We start from the raw sequence: 21,640 nt of genomic DNA, 5'->3' as shown, positions 1-21,640 counted from the left end.
TTAATATACCACGAGTTTAAATTTTTTATAAGTTTCTTTTTTGTTTGTCTTTTATTTATTTTTTTAATGAGATAATGTAATGCATAATATATGTATTATACGTCAAATTTAAACTAATATTCAATTTTTTTTTCTTTCTTTCCTTCACGGTATATCATATCACATACAAACGATATACCTAAGAAAATATGAATATACCATAAACTTAAACTAATATACTATTAAATGAGATTTTTTCCCCAAGATATATAATAGCATACACAAAATATATACTACAATCATAGGCAAAAATACTATAATGAAAAATTAATTTAATAAATTAAAAAAAAATTATATATACCAAAAACATAATTTAATATTCCACATGTTTTTTTTCTTTTTATTTCATTCATGATATACTAATGAACATAAAGACCATATTTTCTAGTGAAATATAACTATATCTCAAACTTAAACTAATATTCCACATTTTTTAATTTCCGTCTTTCGTTCATTATATACCATAGTACATTAAAATAATATACCACAATCTTAAACTAATATACTACCTTTGAGTTTTTTTAATATACTATTGCACAAAAAACGATATACTATTGTACAAAATAACTATACCAGACACTTAATTATTCAAGGTTATAATTGTAATTTTATCATCAAACTTTTAACAGAATGGACATTTTGTTAATTTTTTTATAAAAAGGGATATTTATTAACTTAATTGTTAGATTTAGAGCTATTTTGCATCTTGGCCCTAAAATAAGGAAGATTTTCCTTAAGGTTTCTATTATATGAACTTAGAGGAAAAATTCTAGTTATAAGTTGAGGAATACCTCTTTTTTTGTATCTATTAATCAAAAATACACTTATATTATATTTTATTAAAATATATCTATTTTTATAAGTGGGTTGCCCAATATATCCTCACTCTCTATTTAAGTCTAGCATATAATTTATATTAATTTAAGGGGTCTAATATGGACATCATGTATAAAAGTGGGTATATTTTAAAGAATATTAAAAATGAAGGGAAAAATTAAAACAAGTAAAGTAAAGTGAGTATACAATATAATTTCTTCAAAATTCTCGGGGTTTGGACGTAACGAAAAATTTTATAACACGCCAAAATAAGATATTTGTTTTCATTCATTCATTCATTCAAAAAAAGATATTTGTTTTCATTAATGGCTTTTGAGAAATCTAAGACTTATAATGAGGCACTAGTAAGAATATATTGTAGTGGATTAATCTATGTACATTGTAAACTTTAGAGTACCAAGTAGATTTATGAACAGGGCCGATCCTGAGTTGAAATGGGTCATAAGCAAATTTTTTTGCTCTTACTATAAAGATAAATGGTATATTTAAAAATTATTAATATATATATTTTAAAAGGTATTTATTTTTATTTGAGCCCCTAAAATGAGTAGGTCATAGGCGTGGGCCTAGCCCGTACTATGCCTAGGGCTAGCCACCTTATGAATTGTGTATGAATTTATATTAGACCTTTAATTTAATTTTTGTTATTACTTATTGTAGTTTCAATTTTGAATCTTCATTGTTGGTCTAACTTGACTTGTTATTTTTAATGAGACAAATCTCAAAGCATTGTCATCCATTAGACAACATAACAGTGATAGATCTCGACATATAAATTTTTGTAAATGAGACATCTAGTTGTCTCATCCAAAGAAGCAACTAAGACTAGTGTTTACAATATGAAACAATGAAGAAGTTTATAAAATAAGAGTAACTTTGACTATTACCTAAAAAGGACATTGTTGGTATCTTATTTTAATCAAAATTATTCTTTATTTTTCCTCTTAGCTTTTTCATTAAGAAACTAGCTTTTTCATTAAGAAACTGCTTAGATAGCATATCATTGGATAACGAAAATTATAAATCATCTGTTTATGATGTCACTCTATTTTTTTCAATAAGTATAAGTGGCGCAGATGACTAGATTCCAAACATTCTATCCTGAAATGATATAAATCCTCGATCTTAAAGAATCTCGTACTTGTATATGCTTACTATAGGTAACTTAAAATTAGAGTGAAAATAGTAGTGGTGGTCCAAGCTAGAAGAATTACTCAAGGAATATTTGGTATTAATTTAATTCTTTGACATTAAATTTTAGATTCCAAATAGAATTTTTAAATTATAGTTTCCAGAATACATTGGACAATACAGTAAAACTTTCACAAGTTGTTAATATCTATTTTTTTTTACAATGGATCCAAACTATATGTTAATGTATGCATTATGAGTTTTTGTATTTTATGACCACCATCCACTTGGACTATTCTAAGAACTCTTTATTGTAACTAGACCTAAGTCATCAAAAGACCACAACCACATAATATATACTAGGGCTGTACAAACAAATTTATAAACCGCTCAAACTGAATAACCCGCCCAAATCGAACCGAAACTCGAAAAAATTACAAACCGCCCAATCTGTTAATTGGGCGGGTTGAAAATAGTTCCAACCCGCCCAATTAAACCGACCAACCCGACCAACCCGATTTTGCACCTTTAATTTTTTTTTTTTAAGTTTTTAGTTTTTATTATATATAACATAAATGATTAAATATATAATAATATAAAATTATATACTTAATTATTAGTTTTAAAGTCATATATATAGTGTTGTACTTTGGTGGATTGTGATATTTTTAATTTATCTTTTTAATTTTTATTGATTTTGACTTTAAAACTAAAAAAAAAAAAGTTTGGTAGGTTTGGGCGGGTTAACCCTACCAAATCCCCAAACCGTTGGTCGGTTTATAGATTTTTTAAAATTGGGCGGGTTGCACTTAAATTTTAGCAACCCGAACTTTAAATTGGGTTAGAAAATATATAGGATAAACCGCCCAAACCGACCGATGTACAGTCCTAATATATACATCTATGATATTTGCATCTTGTTCATAGTGATTTTGACAAGATCATTCTCTACAAAGAGAAAACATGCCAATATCCACTTGAAAGTAAGATCATCTATATATGAACATATAGATGTACATTCGGAGTGGATATAAGTTATTGTTAAATTCTTAAGCGATCACTCTAGATTATACCTTGTGCAAAGAAATTTGAAATATTTGAAAAATTTCATGAATCTCTAGCAATGTTGAAAAACATTAAGGTAAGTGGTTAAAGATCTTGAGAACTGATAGGGTTGGAGAAATATTTGGTTATGCAGTTCAAAGATCATTAAGTTGAACTTTGAATTATATTCAAACTTACCTCCCTAAAAATTCGAATTACATATTGATGAAAAATGAAAGGTCTATGATTAGTTAGTAGCGATTGCCTAAGTCCTTCTAGGGAAATACCTTAGTGATAGGAAAACTTAAGAATGATGGAATGGTTATGTACTTAGTGTACACTATTTTTAGATTCGGGGATGTCACGATCATGAATTTAAGAAAAGCTAGAGCTATTAATTGAAGTTTGCATGTTTGATAGCTATTCTAAAGTGATTAGGGGTGGACCATCCTATGGTCGTTAAGATAAGAAAGTGTTTGTTTCAACAAATACTACTTTTCTAAGAATATGAATACATCTGATTGCAAAGTAGATGAGATATTTTCAATTCCGAAGTGTTCCATCATCTCACTCTATATAAGATGGTCCCACTGCTTTTGTTGTATTGGCACAACCGATGAGGACAATACCTTTATGGCACGTTTACTAAATTGTAATTGGAAACAGAATAAATGAATGGGAGAAATCAAAAGGAATAAAAAATTTAACAATCAGAATTATTATTTTATTACGTTGTTTACTAAATTGACTAGAAAAGGAATCATAATTATTTAATTTTGTTTACATAACTAAAAAAGGTAATCGGAATACTTTAAATTGACTAAATTACCCTTTATAGTAAATATTTATTTTTGATTTATTTACTATAAAATTAACTAAATAAATTCATAAATAAATATATACTATAATTAATATTTATTTTTTAATCAATAATATTACAATTGCGAACGTTAAATATAACTAAAAAATATTTATTAAAAAATTTAATAAATTTCATAAACAAACATAATATTACTCAAGAAAAAAAAAACCATAAACATTTTATCGGAATATAACTAAATATTAAAATTAGCTCTTTACAAAAAAAAAAAAAAAAAAAAAGAATGATGTTCTAATATGTTCAACCAAAATGCAAATATCTAATGATTATATAATTATGCATCGTTTTGCAACAAACTCATAATATATTGCATTTTTATCTTATACGATATTGCATAAAATACCGCATCAATGCGGGTTCTTTAACCAATATGTTGGTTGCTCGAATACACTCGCATTGTAGTAAGACCTTCGATCTTGCTTATTTCGTGTATAAATTGTCTTGCATCTCAGTGACATTCTTATCTGATAATGCATCTGCCAATCCTTGAAGCTTTGGGACAATTTCAGATACAGATTCTGTCAATACGATGTGTAATAAATTATATATAAATATAATTATTTGACAACGTTAAATAAATTTGAAGAATAACTTACATAGAATACTTGTATCATTTTTTGGGTGAGTCTTTAAGCTTGAATAAAAAATAATAAAGAAATGTGAAGTTTTAGGTTCACAATATAATAAGAAGTATATTATTATTAAAAAAAATTCGAATTTTATAACTTTTTATTTTATTTTATTTTTCAAAAAACAAATTTTGCTTTTTTTTAAAAAAGTTTAAACAGTATACAAATATTATATTTTATTTATTAATTAAAAAAAACTATAATTAAATAGCCTACAAAGTATTAATTATATTTAGGAGTGTTCATTGGATCACATCCAATGGATTTGGACAACCCAACTGATCCAATCAAATTATTTATTGGATATTGAATTTTGTCATCCGATCCAATCCAATTGAATTGAGTCATCCGATCCGATCCGATCCGATCCGATCGGTTCCAACCATTGGTTACATTGTCTGGTTTTCTATTGGATTAGATTGAATCCATCAAATCTATTTTTGCTACTATTTAAGTTGATTTCATTAAAAAGAAATATATATATATAAAAAAATATAATTTAAAACTTAATAATCAAACATACATAATAAACATTAGTTTAGTCCAACTTAGTTCTCATGATCTCATAATAAAACCACTAAATACACATTGATAATTTTATTAGTGTTTAGGAATATGAGAATTAATATTTTAGATCTAAGATTTAATCTTTTTTAATCCCATGTGTTAAATGTATATTAAATCAATTAATATATATTTTAAAATAAAATATATTAAATATATATAATTATACATGTATTTTAAAAATATATAAATATAACTGGATGACCATGGGATAATAATTGGATCGGTTTGGTTAGTTATCCATTGGATCAGATATCCCATTCAACAACCGATCCAATCCGATTAGATTTTTAAAATTTACATTCGATTCGATCCAATTATGATTGGATATCCAATTCTATTGAATCGATTGGGATTAGATCGGTCAGTTGAAATTGGATTGGATAGCTTTCTGCACACCCCTAATTATATTAATATTTTTGAGATCTGCATTTAATGTACCAAAAAATGAATATAGAATGAGAATGAATAGGTAAAGAATGGAAAGAGAATGAAAAAATAATTAGGAATGAATTTTTATTAGTTTAATTTTTAATTTTTTAAATAAATATTAAATAAAAGTTCATGTCAGTTGTTGACCGAGGTTTTCGGCAACTATTAAAATATATTTTTATAGATAAGCTGTAAGAAAGCGAGATGAAGACTTTTTACGTGGTTGGGGCGTTAATGAGCCTTAGTCCACGAGCCACTGCTATTAATGGATGTATTTAATACAGATTTTACACTTGAGAGAATGTTTTTTCCTTAAACACAGAGAATGTTCTTGGTGAGTTTTTCTCTTCTTGCTCTTTTGCAACCAAGATTCTCCGACCCCCTTAAATGAGCTTTGAGGGGGTATTTATAGTGTTTTTGGTGGGGTAATCCCTAGAATTGTTCTTACACATGTATCTGTAAGTATCCATAAAGTTGGGCATTTCCGATGAATATACCATGGGTGATGCATGGTCAAATCCCTAGGTGCTGTAGGGCTTTTATGGAGAATGTCCTTTTTGTCTTATGATTGACGTGACTCTTCGCAGAGTAGCCGTCGCTAGACTTAAATGATCATTCTTGTAGCGGCTTCTTTGTTTGGGGGTTGTGCCGTCAGACTTTATTGCGTGTTACAGTCCCACCACGCTTCCTCCCCTGCAGCATTAAATGCGACTTGATTTCTCGGGAGAGACTCGACACATCCGGAGAGCCTTCACGCTATACTAGCTTCGGGAGTAGCTTATACTCGGGTGTCTCCTCCGGGACCCATGTTAATAGCGCTTCCTGGTGGCATAAAAAGACTTAGCAAATCTTTCCAAGTTATCTGATCCACGTGTTACCTCTTGACTGATCCACGTATATTGGGCGAATTTAGGAGCAACATTTACCCCCCAAGCCTTGTTTACTTAGTAAAAATAAACCAAGGCTTGTTCAAGTGTCTCCAGTTGGCCCCTCGTCTCCCTAGCTCGAGCCTCGAGCGCGTGGGGGCACATTAAATGATGTTATTTAATGCGACAATATGCTTGTTCGCAGGAATGTTTCCAGCCGCCTCCTCGGTCTTATGATACGACTTGGGGGCGCGTGAAGGTGTGCCCAATAATGGCATTAAATACGGTGATTCACTTTTGCAGAGGTCGATTCGTTTCACGCCCCATGATTGATGCGGCGCATTGATGGTGTCAAACGGATACTCAAACGTTTCCACCGCCTTAATGGTAGATTGATCTAGCCCGTTGATCTTTTGGGAATTCGAATCGTGCGTTTCCCCCGCCGTACGATTGGTAGGTGAAGACGCCTGTTCCTCATGCACTTTTGCCTATAAAAGCCACCACCTTTCCTTCATTTCGGTTACTTTCCATTCCTTGCCATTTACGCTCGAATTTCTCGGAGAAAATTTCTCGAAGTAGCACAGACTGCTTTAACACTTAAACACTTCTTTTAACTTTCCAGTGTTCGGTTTTGCCAGTGCCTCTCAACTCTCACTCAACCATTCCCAGTACCCCCAGTTCAACAATCAACTGTAAGTTTCTTGCATCTTTAGATAATAACATGCTTACATTTACTTTGTTTGTTTTCTGGGTTCGCTCTTAGAGACTTCTGGGTGTGTGAGTGTTTGAGTTCTTCGAGTTCTGCTTTATGTTTACTGTGTTAGTTGTAGAGTCGCCGTTGTAATGCCTCTGTTGTAGGCGTACAGCTTTGCTTGAAGAAGGCCATGTGTTCTTCGATTAGCACTTGCTTAGGGCATAGGAAGACTTTTCTCTTTTCTTTTCCTTTTTGCAAAACCACTTTTCTGCGATTTTACTGCACCCGACACTTGTTCAGGGATTCTCTCTTGAGTTTCCCAGGCGACACGTGTCCGGAGGGGGCCTCTTTCCAGCGGTTAGGGGACCCCCACTCCCTTTTTCTCGATTTAGGGTTTGGCATGGGGCCTAGCTCGCTTGGTTTTATTCTTTTTGTTTTTCTCGGAACATAAAATGTACGCACGGCTCGAAATCTTCGAAGAAGAAAGGGAAAAACATAGCCACCCTGGAGGAGGTTTCTCTGGGACCTGTTGCCCAGGAAGGGTACAAGTCTCGTGCCACTGGTTGGGAAGCGGCCGAGCTTCGATCGACCCTAACTTGCCCTCACCAGCTGGAGAACATCATTAATGTGGCTGGGATCAAACCCTCTACCTCAGGGACCTTCCACTGGCCTCCTCGCGACTCGGAGACGCCTAATCACAACTATGACGGCTTCGGGGCTTGGAGTCAGACCCATTTGATGGCCGGTGCCATGCTCCCGCTCCAGGATTATTTTGTTAATTTTCTTGTATTTGTCGGCCTTGCGCCATACCAACTTATTCCTCAAGCTTACCGCCTGCTTTCAGGCTTATTTATTTTTTACACCGCCCGCGGCTGGGGGGCTCCCAGCCCGGCGGAAATTTTATATTTTTATGAACTTGTATCCGTCCCCAAGAAAGGGGACAAACTTAAGGATGGTTTTTATGGGTTCCGGATCCACCACGCTAACGAGGGGATGGTTCCATATAATAGGCGAGACTCATGTTAAGGAGTACCGCCACCGATTTTTCTTCTCGTCGGGTTCGGGGCCGTGGACCACCGGAGCTTCTTGCGAGTGGGTGCGGATCCCACCTTACCAGCGGACGCTCACTACTCAGGCTTTCCTTCGAAGGGCCCAAGCCTTCGCCTCCTATGACCACGCCGATCTTGATGTCGGGGGCCTGGTCACCACAGAGAATTGTAGAAAGGCTAAACTTATCCTTTCTCATCAATCCGTGGATGACTCCAACCTCTCCAAGGTCATCTGCCCTAATGTGAGGGCGCCGGTTGCGGAGAAGGCCTTCGGGATGAGCTCATTGCTACGGCGAGAGAAGAAGTACTAAGACTATCTCTACGGAAGGCCCGGGAGAAGGCGTATTCTAAGGCCCAGTGCCTGCGGGAGAGGGCTTCGCGTGGGGAGTCGGTGGTGCGAAGGAGCCAAGCCATCGGCGGGAAGTCCGAGGCAAAATTTTTTGACAAGATTCTTCAAGAAGAGATTGGGGGTCCTTCGCGGGGGGCCCCTTCGTCTTGAAGGTTCTTCCGAGAACCGAGACTTCCGGCCTCGGCCTTCGGCCCCGAACCAAACTCGGGTGCTCCGGTGCTAGCACTTCGGTGCGGTGGTAAGTCTCCCTTGATAATTCACTATGTCCCTTCCGTTGATGAATATACCAGTCGTAGGCCCATAGGGTTCGACGAGCGTCTCCGTAGGTTTAAGATGCCGTCGACCCGGTGGGGGGATCATTTGAAGGAATTTTATTTTACAAACTTAGGAGATTACCTAGGCCGGTCCGGATGGGCCCGGCCCTCCGGAACCTATTCCCTTAGGTCCGTCGGCTTATATAGCGTCCAGCTGGTTTCGGCCCTCGGACAGTTATCTTGGAGATGATGCTGCCAGCATTAAAGTTCGGGACTTTGCTAGGGCCGAATTAGGAAGTCCGGGTAGGAGTAGTTTATTTGCTGCACCTTTTGTAAGCAGTTTCTCACGAACTTCTAACACTTGCTTATTTTATTGGAACAGGTACCTCCATGGATGCCATCCTGGAACAGCTTGCCGGGGTCCATACTCCGGTGGCTCCTCCGGCTTTCACCCCCTCTCCCCCGGCCCCTTCCTTGAAGGTTTCTTCCGGCGCTCCTCCCGAAACCATTGACTTAGTGGATGACGAGGAGGTGCTTCCGGGAGAAGGCCGAGGAAAGGGTGGGACTTCTCGGAGGAAGCCGCCGAGGGTGCTGGAGAGCCTCAAGCCCTTCCAGTGGTAGCAGAGGAGGACGAGGAGGAGCCTGAAGTGGCTCTGATTCGCAAGCGTAAGGGCAAGATGATTGCCCAGGATGAGCCGAAGAGGCCTCGGAGGGCCGACACTCCCGCTCATGGCCTAGACGGCGGGGTTTCTCCGATGGAGGAAAATCCTGCTCCTCCTCACATTGAGCTTACCCCGATTCCGGGGGATGAGGCGAGGCAGGAGCTTCGCATAGCCAAACACAACTACGCTATGGACGAGTACTCCCGGGGATATGCCGAGGTGGAGGCCCTTAGGAGGATTCTGCGAGCGGAGGTTGAGGCGAGCATTAGCCATCCGGACTATCATGATCCGTGGAACCTCAACCTGGATCCTTTAGCAGACTGGTTCCGTCCCCTCCTAGGGCCCACTTTGGCTCCCTTTGCCGCGGAAATGACCGGTGAGTTCGCTTCTCAACTTACACGCTGTGCACCTAAGCGGTTTGCCACTTGCGCTTCCCTGAACTCCATCTTCCAGGTCCAGGACCTCAGCCATTCCCTCACAGTGGTAAGTACTTTGCAATTTCTTGCGTTTCCTTTTTGGTGTTTGTGTTTTGTTTTCTTCCTTTGAGAAATTTTTCCTTATACCCCGTTATGGTTCAGCTTGCAGCTGAGGCTGGTCGCCTCTCCAGGAACATTATAAACCACGGCTTCGCTCTGTCCAACTTTGGGGACATGAACGACGTCAAGAAGGTCCTCCAAGACCTTACAGCGGAGAGGCAGATCTACCAGGAGGCTGCCGAGAGCCAGGAAGCAGCGGCCAAGGCCAAGGAAGAGAAGGCCAAGGCTAAGGAGGAGGAGGCCATCCGGAGGAGGCTCGGGCGGAGGACATGATCCGGGCCGAGGCCCGGCGGAGAGGCGGGGATGGAGGCCCATCATCGGGGAGGAACTAAGGGCTCAAACCGAGGCTGCCGAGAAGGCTAGGCGAGATCTTCGGGAGGCCAGGGAGGCTTTGGATGAAATGGCCGCCAAGGTGAGGTCTCTAGAGGAGACTCACCAGTCGGATATCGAATCCAAGGCCGCTCTAGCTGCGGAGTTGAAGGAGCTTCAGGACTACAAAGATCAGTCTATCAGGAAGGCCAAGAGGGCCGAGCTCCTTTCTCCTGTCTCCTGCGCCCGGTGCCCGAAGCGCTTTGATGATGGTGTCTACATGGCTTGGGCCACCAATGATCAGAGTATCAAGCTTACTTTTTATCCCAAACCCGAGGACATGATTGCCAAATTTCGGGAAAAGAAGAAAAGGCTTGATGCTGAGCTTGAGGCACGGATCGGACCTCGTCTTCCTCCATGGGCCGACCGAGCTGCCATATTATTGACCCAGATTTTACCCGTTCTTTTTATAACTCTTTTTTTTTTGTTTGTACATACTTGCTGCTGCCTTAGAACAATTTGCATGCAGGCGGCAGCTTTTATTTGAAGGGGAGACAATTTAAGGCCTGTCCCCGGGCCATTTACATGTGTATGACCTACCCTTCGGGCTAGGATATTTTTTTTTTATATATATATATACGGTCTTTTTTTCACACTTATATATTTCAACCTGTCCTTTGGCTCAGGGTTTTTATACTTATGCTTTTTATTTTTGCGCATATTTTTTGACCTGCCCTTTGGGTCAGGATATTTTACTTAGCTTGACCTGCCCTTAGGGTCAGGATATTTTACTTAGCTTGACCTGCCCTTTGGGTCAGGATATTTTACTTAGCTTGACCTGCCCTTTGGGTCAGGATATTTTACTTAGCTTGACCTGCCCTTTGGGTCAGGATATTTTACTTAGCTTGACACTCGCCCTTTGGGTCAGGATATTTTACTTAGATTGTTTTTGTTTGTCCGTGCGGTATGCCCTAGTACCCCCCTGAGTGGCATAGAAACTTTGTTTTTAAGGCACTCAGTTTTATTTAATATAGAGGAGGCATACATTTGGACGGTACAAACCCTTTGAACAAAATCTAAGTCTAATTCGCTACTGGTAATATTTTCTGAGGTGATCGGCATTCCAGGCTCTTGGGACAGTAGTTCCGTCCATTCTCTTCAGTTTGTAAGTGCCAGAGCCGATTTCGTCCTCGATTTCATATGGTCCTTCCCAATTCGGTCCAAGTACCCCCACTCCGGGTTCTTGGGTGGCTGGGAAGACCCTTCTTAGGACCATATCCCCAATAGCGAATTTTTTGTTTTTAACCTTGGAGTTAAAATACTTGGTCACCTTCTTTTGATAAGCGGCCATCCGTATTTGGGACTCATCCCGGAGTTCTTCGACTTGATCCAGAGCTTCTTGGAGCAGGGCCTGATTGGCGGCGGATCGTAAGTCGTCCTCTGTGGGATGGGAATAATGTTTCCACCGGGACCATTGCTTCACAACCGTACGCCATTGAGAATGGCGAGTGACCAGGTTGTGGTTACGGGGGTCGTCCGTAGGCCCACAATACCCTTGGCAATTCTTCGGGCCGGTTATTTTTACGGGCCGGCGGCTTCTTTTTCAAGGTGACCTTTAGGATTTTATTGACCGCTTCCGCCTGGCCGTTTGTTTGAGGCCGGGCTACCGCGGAGAAGCTTTTCACTACTCCGTGTTGGTTGCAAAAGTCAGTAAATTCCTCGCAATCAAATTGCTTTCCATTGTCTGAGACTATTTTGTGAGGTAAGCCGTATCGACACACTATGTTTTTGATAACAAAGTCCAACGCCTTCTTAGCGGTTATCGTCTTCATAGGCTCAGCCTCTGTCCACTTGGTGAAGTAGTCCTTGCTACTATTGCATACTTTACTCCTCCTTTTCCCGTAGGTAGAGACCCGATGAGATCTATGCCCCGTACCGCGAAGGGCCAGGGGCTGGTCATCAGAGTGATCTCATTTGGAGGAGCTCTCGGTATGTTCGCGTACCTTTGGCACGAGTCACACTTTTGGACATAGTCTATACAATCTTTTTTCATTGTTGGCCAGAAGTATCCTTGCCTCAATATTTTCTTTGAGAGGCTGGGTCCTCCCGTATGATCTCCACAGAACCCTTCATGGACCTCCAGCATAATTTGTCTAGCTTCAGGGTCCGATACACACCTTAAATAAGGCATGCCGAGTCCTCTTCGGTAGAGAATTTGATCCATCATTACATAACGATGAGCACGATGCGAATCTTTCGAGACAAAGGTGCCCTCTCTTGGGGCAACTCACACCGTAGTTATGTATTTTATGATGGGGACCATCCAGTGGGTTCTTGCCCAACCGTTTGTGTGGTCTCTTTTATTTTGATGCTTGGCTCTGCCAAACGTTCCACTGGTACTACCCCCAGCTCTTCGATTTCGCTGTCCGAGGCTAACTTAGCCAGACAGTCCGCGTGAGCGTTCTTTTCTCGGGGGATCCTTTCTATTTTATAGTCCGTGAACTCGTGGAGCAGTTCTCGGACTATTGTTACGTACGCGGCCATCCTCTCGCCGCGAGTTTGGTATTCTCACGGAAACTTGGTTTACGACCGGTGAGAATCGGCCGTAGACTTCCACCCTCTTGGCTCCTACGGCTTTAGCCAATTTTAGCCACGCTATCGGGGCCTCATATTCGGCTTCATTATTCGAAGGCTGTGAAGTTGAATCGGAGTCTTGCTGGAGCCGCAACCCGGTAGGTGATATCATAGCCACTCGGCTCCCGAACCGTTTTCATTAGAGGCTCCATCCACAAATACTCTCCAAGTGGGGATGGGTGGCTCGGTGTATTGTTTGTTGCCTCGGCTTCATTACATTCGGTGATGAAGTTCGCCGAGGCTTGGCCTTTTATGGAAATCCGGGGCACGTAATGTAAGTCGAACTGACTCAGCTCCATTGCCCACTTGAGGAGTCTTCCGGATGCTTCGGGCTTTTGGAGAACTTGCCGGAGAGGATGATTGGTCAAAATTCTGATCGGATGGGCTTGGAAGTATGGTCTCAACTTCCGTGATGCCATCAGGAGGCAGAATACTAACTTTTCAATAACCGGATACCTTGTCTCGACCCCTACCATGCGTTTACTAACATAGTACACGGGGTGCTGAATTTTTTTCCTCCTCCCGGACCAATGCGACGCGACCGCATGCTCGGAGACGGCCAGGTAGAGGAACAAGTCTTCTCCAAGGACGGGTTTTGACAGGATAGGAGGCCTATCCATATGGTCTTTTAACCTTTTGAATGCCTCCTCGCATTCATCCGTCCATTCGAACTTTTGGCATTTCTTCAGTATGTTGAAGAAGGGTATGCACTTGTCCGTGGACCGTGAGATAAAGCGGCTCAGTGCGGCTACCTTTCCGGTCAAACTTTGCACGTCCTTATGTTTCTTGGGGGATGGCATGTCCAGGAGAGCTTGGATTTTCTCCGGGTTTGCCTCGATCCCCCTTTGGCTGACTATGAAGCCCAGGAATTTTCCCGATTTGACCCCGAAGGTGCATTTTCGGGTTGAGTTTCATGCCGTATCTCCGGACGACATCGAAACATTCCTCTAAGTCGCTTGCATGGCTGTTGCATGCTTTGGATTTGACGAGCATGTCGTCTACATATACTTCCATGTTTCGTCCCAGGAGGCTTTTAAACATCCGGTTAACCATTCTTTGATAGGTTGCTCCGGCGTTTTTCAGTCCGAAAGGCATGACTAGGTAACAATATACCCCCTTATCGGTCCTGAAGCTAGTGCACTCCTGGTCTGCCGTATGCATTTTTATTTGGTTGTACCCAGCATAGGCATCCATGAAAGATAGCAGTTTAAACCCGGACGTGGCGTCCACCATCTGGTCGATCCTGGGCAGCGGAAAGCAGTCCTTTGGGCGAGCTTTGTTTAGATACTGTGAAATCTATACAAACCCGCCAAGTCCCGTTTGGCTTGGGCACCAGGACCGGATTGGCTAGCCATTCCGGATAGTATACGTCGCGGATCATGCTATTGGACAAAAGTTTATCCACCTCTTTCTCTAAGGCCTCGGCTTTCACCGAGTCGAGCGGGCGTCTCTTTTGCTGTACAGGGGGCATGTCCGGGTTGACATTGAGTACATGGGTGATGACATGAGGGCTGATGCCGATCATGTCTTCTTGGCGCCATGCGAAAATATCGATGGCGCCCTTCAGTGTTTTTATTATTTTATCTTTTTCCTCCGGATCTAGGCTTCTCCCTATCCGGAGTACTTTGGTGGAGTCGTCGTCGCACACTGGTATCTCTTCGACGTCCTCCATTGGCTCTACGATCCTTTCGGATCCTATACGAGGATCCAGCTCGTCTTCTTCAGCCTTCTCTACTTCAGGGGGCCCCCGGACCATGAGTGCTTGGCAAGTCGGTGGCAACGTTGTAACACCGCTCGGCCTCTCCTTGATTTCCCCTCACCGTTCCGACTCCGGCTTCCTGGGTAGGGAATTTTAGGCATAGGTGTCGGATTGAAGTTATTGCACCAAAGTCGACGAGGGCCGGTCGGCCTAAGATCGCGTTGTAGGCTGTTGGACAGTCTACCACCACAAAGGTGCAATACTTGAACGTGCTTTGGGGGGTATCCGGGCACAGGGTAACTGGGAGCCTGACTTTTCCCATCGGGATTAGCGTTGTCCCGTTAAACCCTGTGAGCTGCGATCCACTAGGAGAGAGGTCCCGGTCGGTCAACCCTATCGCAGTGAAGGCTTCTTTGAAGAGCAAGTTCACGGAACTTCCATTGTCAATCAGGACCCTAGCCACCACTTTATTTGCGATGGGGGTCTCTATGACCAGCGGGTCGTGATGAGGAAAGCGCACCGTCTTGGCGTCTTCTTCCGTGAACGTTATGGGTTGGTCCATTAGCCGAGGCCTTTGAGCTGGGAGTTGAGTGACCTCCCACACCTCACTGTGTCTTGCGGCCTCGGCATATCTCTTTCGCTCCTTCCGAGTGTTTCCTCCGATATGGGGACCTCCGGAGATCATGGCTACCCGTCCATTAGGCCGGGGCGGTAATCCGGGTATATCCGGGCGTCACTGCGGGAGCGGTGGAGACAATACTCCTGCTGTACCCCCTGGTGTTCCCGAAGGCATACCCCCTGCCACCTGCCCCGGGTTAAGGTGGGGTAACCTATTTTTGATCCACTCATAGAGGTGGCCCAAACGGATCAGATTCTCAATCTCATCTTTGAGATTTTTACACTCGTTGGTGCTGTGGCCAATGTCGTTGTGGTACTCGCACCTTTTACTCGGATCTCTCCGGGAGCTGTCTCTGTACAATGGTGGGGTCTCCGGTAGTGCGTATTACGCCTTGTGGCAAAATATACACGTTCACGAGAGTCCGTGAGCTCTGTGTACTGGGTGTATTGGGGTGTGTACCCCTTCTTTTGGCGCTTCTCTCCCGTTCGGGTGCTGCCCTTGGAAGACCTTTTGCTTCTCGACCCTTGGGTAGGGCCTGTTAAGCTAGCGATTGGGGCGGCTTGTGAAGGAGTCCGTCCATTCACCCCGGACGGGTTGCCGTAATGGGAAGATGCCGGGGGCAAAGCTTGGCCACGGCATGTCCGGAGTAGCGAAAACCGTATGCCACTTATCGGAGGGGTCGCGGTCGGGACGATGCGAGGGCGATACTCCTGGCATGTATCCTGCTATCCCGGTGGGATAATAGCCTCCGTAAGCCACGATCTGGGCTTCTTCGAGATTAATATATTTTTGGACTCGCTTCTGGAAGTCCTGAAGGCTAGCGGCGCCTTCTTGCTGCAATTCGTTCCAGAAGGGAGTCCCGGTGCGGATTCCTGCTTGGAGAAGCGCAAGCTGTTGTCCGTCGTCGACCTTCTTGGTCTTCGAGGCTTCCTCTCGGAACCTCTTGATGTAATTCTTCAAGGTTTCGGTGGGTAGTTGCTTGATGTTGGTCAAGGCACTAACCTCCAAGTTGACCTTCCTGGCGGCGACAAATTGTCTCCGGAAGTTGGTTTGGAGTTTGTTCCAACATCCCACCGATCCTGGTTCCAATTTCTTGAACCATTCCTCTGCCGATCCGCTCAGAGTGAGGGGGAAGCATAGGCATTTGGCGTCATTGCTGACCCGCATGACTGTCATGATTCGGTTGAATCGTGACAAGTGATCACTGGGGTCGGAGTTCCCAGTATATGCCGCCATCTCGGGCATCTTGAAATTTTTAGGGAGCTCCGCCTCCAGGATATGCTTGGCACAAGGCTCCCGGTCCTCACTGTCCGAGTCGGAGTCATCTCCCTTCGCCTCCGGAGACTCGGGCAATATCTTTTCGAAGGATGGCAAGCTCGCCATAATCCCTTCGTTTACGGCACCCGAGGAGACTTCGGGTCTGTATCTTTTTTGATCAAGGTGATCCCGGAGGTCACCTTGATTCCCATTGATTTGATTTCTCAGATCAATGGGTGGACATCTCTGTCCTCCTCTTCCTCTACCCCCTGGTTCCTGGTGCACGGAAACGCTTTTCCGGTCCCCTCGATCCTGAGGGCCAAGACTCCCTCTTTGGGGCTTGCCCCTCTGCGGACCTTTCCCTTTAGGGAAATCTGAGCGGACCTTACGCGGATCCTGCGCCTTTTTCTTTCGACCAGGGGCAGAAGTAGGGTTTTTTGCTTGGTTTTCCTCAGCAGGGTGCCTTATAGGGCTAGGTTCCCTAGGCCTTTGCTGGGAATTAGGCGAAGACGTCGCTGGCTCCCCGTCGAGTCCAGCGGCCATCGCCTTGGGATGCACGTGAATACCAGCAGCCTCCATGGCTTTCTGCATAGCTAGCATTACTTCGTGCATTTTTTGGTTTTGCACTTTCTGAGCTTCGATCTCAGCTTCATGACCGATAGCTTTTTGTCTGAGGAGCACCAGCTCTTGGTAGCTTCCATCATCATAAGCGTACTCGTCGAGGTGTTCCTCGTGGTTTTCATCTGGAACTTCTTCCTCGGACTCCTCTACTGCCCTTGAGGCTACATCTTCCTCATTGGGATCTTGAGCGTCTTCTAGAGGGCGAGGATGACGTGTAGCTCTTGTCTCCACCATTATCGTGAAGTTAAATACTTGTTGTGAAGCAGCTTTCTTCAGCTCTCAATGAAAGCACCAAAATGTTGACCGAGGTTTTCGGCAACTATTAAAATATATTTTTATAGATAAGCTGTAAGAAAGCGAGATGAAGACTTTTTACGTGGTTGGGGCGTTAATGAGCCTTAGTCCACGAGCCACTGCTATTAATGGATGTATTTAATACAGATTTTACACTTGAGAGAATGTTTTTTCCTTAAACACAGAGAATGTTCTTGGTGAGTTTTTCTCTTCTTGCTCTTTTGCAACCAAGATTCTCCGACCCCCTTAAATGAGCTTTGAGGGGGTATTTATAGTGTTTTTGGTGGGGTAATCCCTAGAATTGTTCTTACACATGTATCTGTAAGTATCCATAAAGTTGGGCATTTCCGATGAATATACCATGGGTGATGCATGGTCAAATCTCTAGGTGATGTAGGGCTTTTATGGAGAATGTCCTTTTTGTCTTATGATTGACGTGACTCTTCGCAGAGTAGCCGTCGCTAGACTTAAATGATCATTACTGTAGCGGCTTTGTTTGGGGGTTGTGCCGTCAGACTTTATTGCGTGTTACAGTCCCAACACGCTTCCTCCCATGCAGCATTAAATGCGACTTGATTTCTCGGGAGAGACTGACACATCCCGGAGAGCCTTCACGCTATACTAGCTTCCGGGAGTAGCTTATACTCCGGGTGTCTCCTCCGGGACCCATGTTAATAGCGCTTCCTGGTGGCATAAAAAGACTTAGCAAATCTTTCCAAGTTATCTGATCCACGTGTTACCTCTTGACTGGTCCACGTATATTGGGCGAATTTAGAAGCAACATCAGCAGATTACTACTAGATTACAATTCTAAAAGTTTAAAAAGTTAAAAAAGTGAATTAAGCCTAGTCAGCCATTATCAACCATTATATTAACATCTAAGGGTTAAAAATAAGGATTCCATCATATATATTTTATGGGTTCTATTTTAACCAAACTTATATATATGGGTATGATTTAAAATTAATAATTTTAAATCAAAAAAATTTAATTTAAAGTTAGAAGATAAAATTAAAATGTATTGAGAAAATTAATAAAATTCTTAAATCCATTAAATAAATCTCATTAAGTAAATATGACTCAATTAAATGGATTAACTAAAGAGTATAAAATAAGTGTGATTATTTATTTATTGTTTTTTTTTTTTGGAGAAAAACAAAGACTTGTTGAACATTTTAGTTGGATTATACTATTCTAAAATATGTTTGAATTCTAGTTGACATTTATTATGTAAAAAAATAAAATTTTCTTGTTGAAACAATTATTATTCTTTATAATAAATAGAATTCAAAAACTAATAAATAAGATAAAAAGATTGTACGTTATAAAAGATTGATCCAATTTTTAAAATTAGTGTTACTTACTACTTAACTTAGTATATGGAAAATCAAATCTGGGATAAAAAAAAATTAATGAAAAAGTTTACATGCATTTTCAGATTTTGAACTAAGAGTAAAAATATAATTATTTAATAAATATTAGTTAATAACCTTGGACAAATTATTTAGATATATTTAGATGAGAATATAAATTAATAAGAAAAACTTTTCTCGTATTAAAGATAAATGATTATAGTAATTAAAGAATAAAGTATTTTATAATACAAATAGAAATATATAGTAGGTGCACAACTAGATTGTAATAAACATCTAGAGTTTAGTATATATATAAATTCATAGTGGAATTTTAATTATGAAAATAATGTAAAATTTTGGAAATATGAATATATAAATATAATGTAATGTCCCTCCTTTCGGTAACTAAAACTAATATATAAATATAATGTAATGTCCCTCCTTTCGGTAACTAAAACTAAATAAGACAGTGAAAACTTGTGTAATAAGTAACTAGTTAATATTATGGGAAAATTTAGGATTTTTATGCGTACTTTTATGGTAGAAAGTATGGTTTGAAAATTAATATCAATCAATATCAATCACTTTAAATTTTTTTTTTTTTATTTTCTCTTTAATTCTCTCAATTTTAATATTTTATTAAAACATAAATCTATAAAATCATATTTTACAATTATTTTAATAATTTTTTGTATAAAAAAAAGTATAAAAGTACAAATTAATATTTACTATTATTTTAATTTTTTTTTTAATAAAAATATAAAATATTTTTTAAAAGTTAGAAAATAAAAAATAAATTCCAAACAAAATATTAAAACTTAAATCAAATATAATTAATTGTAAATTTTATTTATATACACATAAAATATTAATCAATATATATACTTTTAACGTTTTTGATTTATTTTTTAAAAAATATAATAATAATAATAATAATAACTATAAGATATGTGATAATAAAAAATAGACTAAAATGGTAATTATTATAATATAAAATTAGTTTTTTATTGTTGTGTGAGATATTTTTATAATTTGACATAACAATAAAAAAGGTATAAATTGATTTTGTGGAGCTAAAATCTAGGGTTTTAGTTTTGAAACTTGGTCATTAAGAAACTATAAATTTAATTACCATTTTAAATTTTAAATATAGAAACTTGGTCAACTATATATATAATAGTTAAATTGACATTCAAACCTAAAATAATCATTTGAATTTTTGAACATGGTGATGGTGAGGAAGATCAAGTGTGGAACATTGATGAGGTAAAAGCAAGCTTATGATATTGTTCGGCTTAATGCTGTTATATCATAAGCTTGTTTTTGCCTCATTTATGTTCGGAACTTGAGATTATATATAAAGGCATAAAGACCGAAAGAGAGAAAGAAGGTATGTATTTATATTATTCATTAAATGTTATTTATGTTTGTGGTCGATTCAAAGATATATAATATGGAACAAACGAGAAGGCTTTTCTTCCAGAAATTGAGGATCAAAGCGTTTTCAAAGCAAATCTCTATCTATGAATATGAATTTTAATTTTCAAGCTCGTGTTTCGTTTTGTGAGTGGCGTGTTGTTGGTGAGTGGAATGTTGTTTGTGATGTGCTGTACTTGTTAGTTTCATTTGAATTTATGGGTTTTGTGTTTCTATATATGTACTGTATGGTTAGATATGGTTATCAGTCATATTATTTTAGCGTTTATCAGGCATATGAAATGTGACTTTTGATGGTTTTTTTTTTTGGGTAGGGGCTCATCTTAGCCTTAATATAAATCCCGACCCTCTTGATTCTTCTCCAACCCATGATTTCATTTTATCATTTGTAATAATTACTTATTAATTAAGCGATCCCACGAATGCATTTAAAGAGGGTAATTCTATCTCTTTCTCTTTGAATCGATTGAATCGAATCCACTACTCCATTATCTCTAGGCTATTCCTCCATCATCTAGTTTAAAATGATTGAGGGACCCTGATTTTGAACCAAAACTTTTAGCCTTAATGGGTAAATTTTTCATAATATCACCATTAACAAGCTAAGATAAAGCTTCATACTTGACAATCAATTCGTGAAGCGCCAAGCTACAGTTTTTCTTGTCAAGTAAGTGGTTCTTTATTTTGTTGAAATTTCTCCCATTATCTTTATCTAAAACTTCTTCTAATCTTCTCTATGCTATTCATGGGTGTTAATGGGGTTGGTTCTGTATTGATAGGGTTAGAAGAAAGAGAATTCAAGATTTGGTAAGCTTAAACACAAAATCAAAGCTTCAAGAGGCAAAAGAAGTTATTTTTCATAATTTCTTTACGATCCATGATTGTTTTTGATTTGTAATAATTTTTATAGGTAGTTTAGAATGTGTAATATTAAGACTAGAGCTCTGATCATGCATGGATGCTGCTTTTGAGTTTCATTTATTTTGTTGGAATTGTAAAAATCTGTTCTTGGATCTGACATCCAATGGGTTAGATTCTAGCATTACTCCTCTGAATTTGTAAAATATTTATATGGTTCTAAATTACTCGAAGAGTACATGAGATTTAGCTTTGGAATCACTCCAACAGCTTCTTTAAAACTCAAGTTATGGGTGTTGGAAGTTCGAGTAAAATTTAGGAAAGTTTTGGGCAGATTAACTACCCGCATTGTAAAAATGATTTGGATATTTTTAATGGGCTAAAACTCATCATGATAGTTATAATATGTATACAGTTTTCTATTAATTTTTAGGTTAAAATTCATTGTTGAATTTGAGTGAAGATTTTTGTAACCTAACCTTAGAAATCTGGAATTTTTTTGGGTAAATTAGGGTATCTGTATAGTGAGCACTTTTTAAGCATTTTGTGCTAAGTCAAATATTACGATTTTTTTTTGACATGTTTTCAACA

At 39.7% G+C, this 21,640-nt stretch overlaps 1 long non-coding RNA gene across 1 annotated transcript; it reads left to right on the top strand.

Annotated features, from left to right (window-relative positions):
- Positions 1-20,317: 20,317 nt before the first annotated feature.
- Positions 20,318-21,238, top strand: LOC133035809 (uncharacterized). The gene is made up of 2 exons (XR_009686895.1): positions 20,318-20,858; positions 20,971-21,238. It is a non-coding gene; the product is annotated as an uncharacterized LOC133035809 (long non-coding RNA).
- The last annotated feature ends 402 nt before the right edge of the window (positions 21,239-21,640 follow it).

The sequence above is a fragment of the Cannabis sativa genome, chromosome 3 (assembly GCF_029168945.1).
Source record: "Cannabis sativa cultivar Pink pepper isolate KNU-18-1 chromosome 3, ASM2916894v1, whole genome shotgun sequence".
In the NCBI taxonomy this organism is placed as follows: domain Eukaryota; kingdom Viridiplantae; phylum Streptophyta; class Magnoliopsida; order Rosales; family Cannabaceae; genus Cannabis; species Cannabis sativa.
The sequence above is the reverse complement of the archived record's forward strand: the minus strand, read 5'-3'. Positions and strand labels throughout refer to the sequence as shown.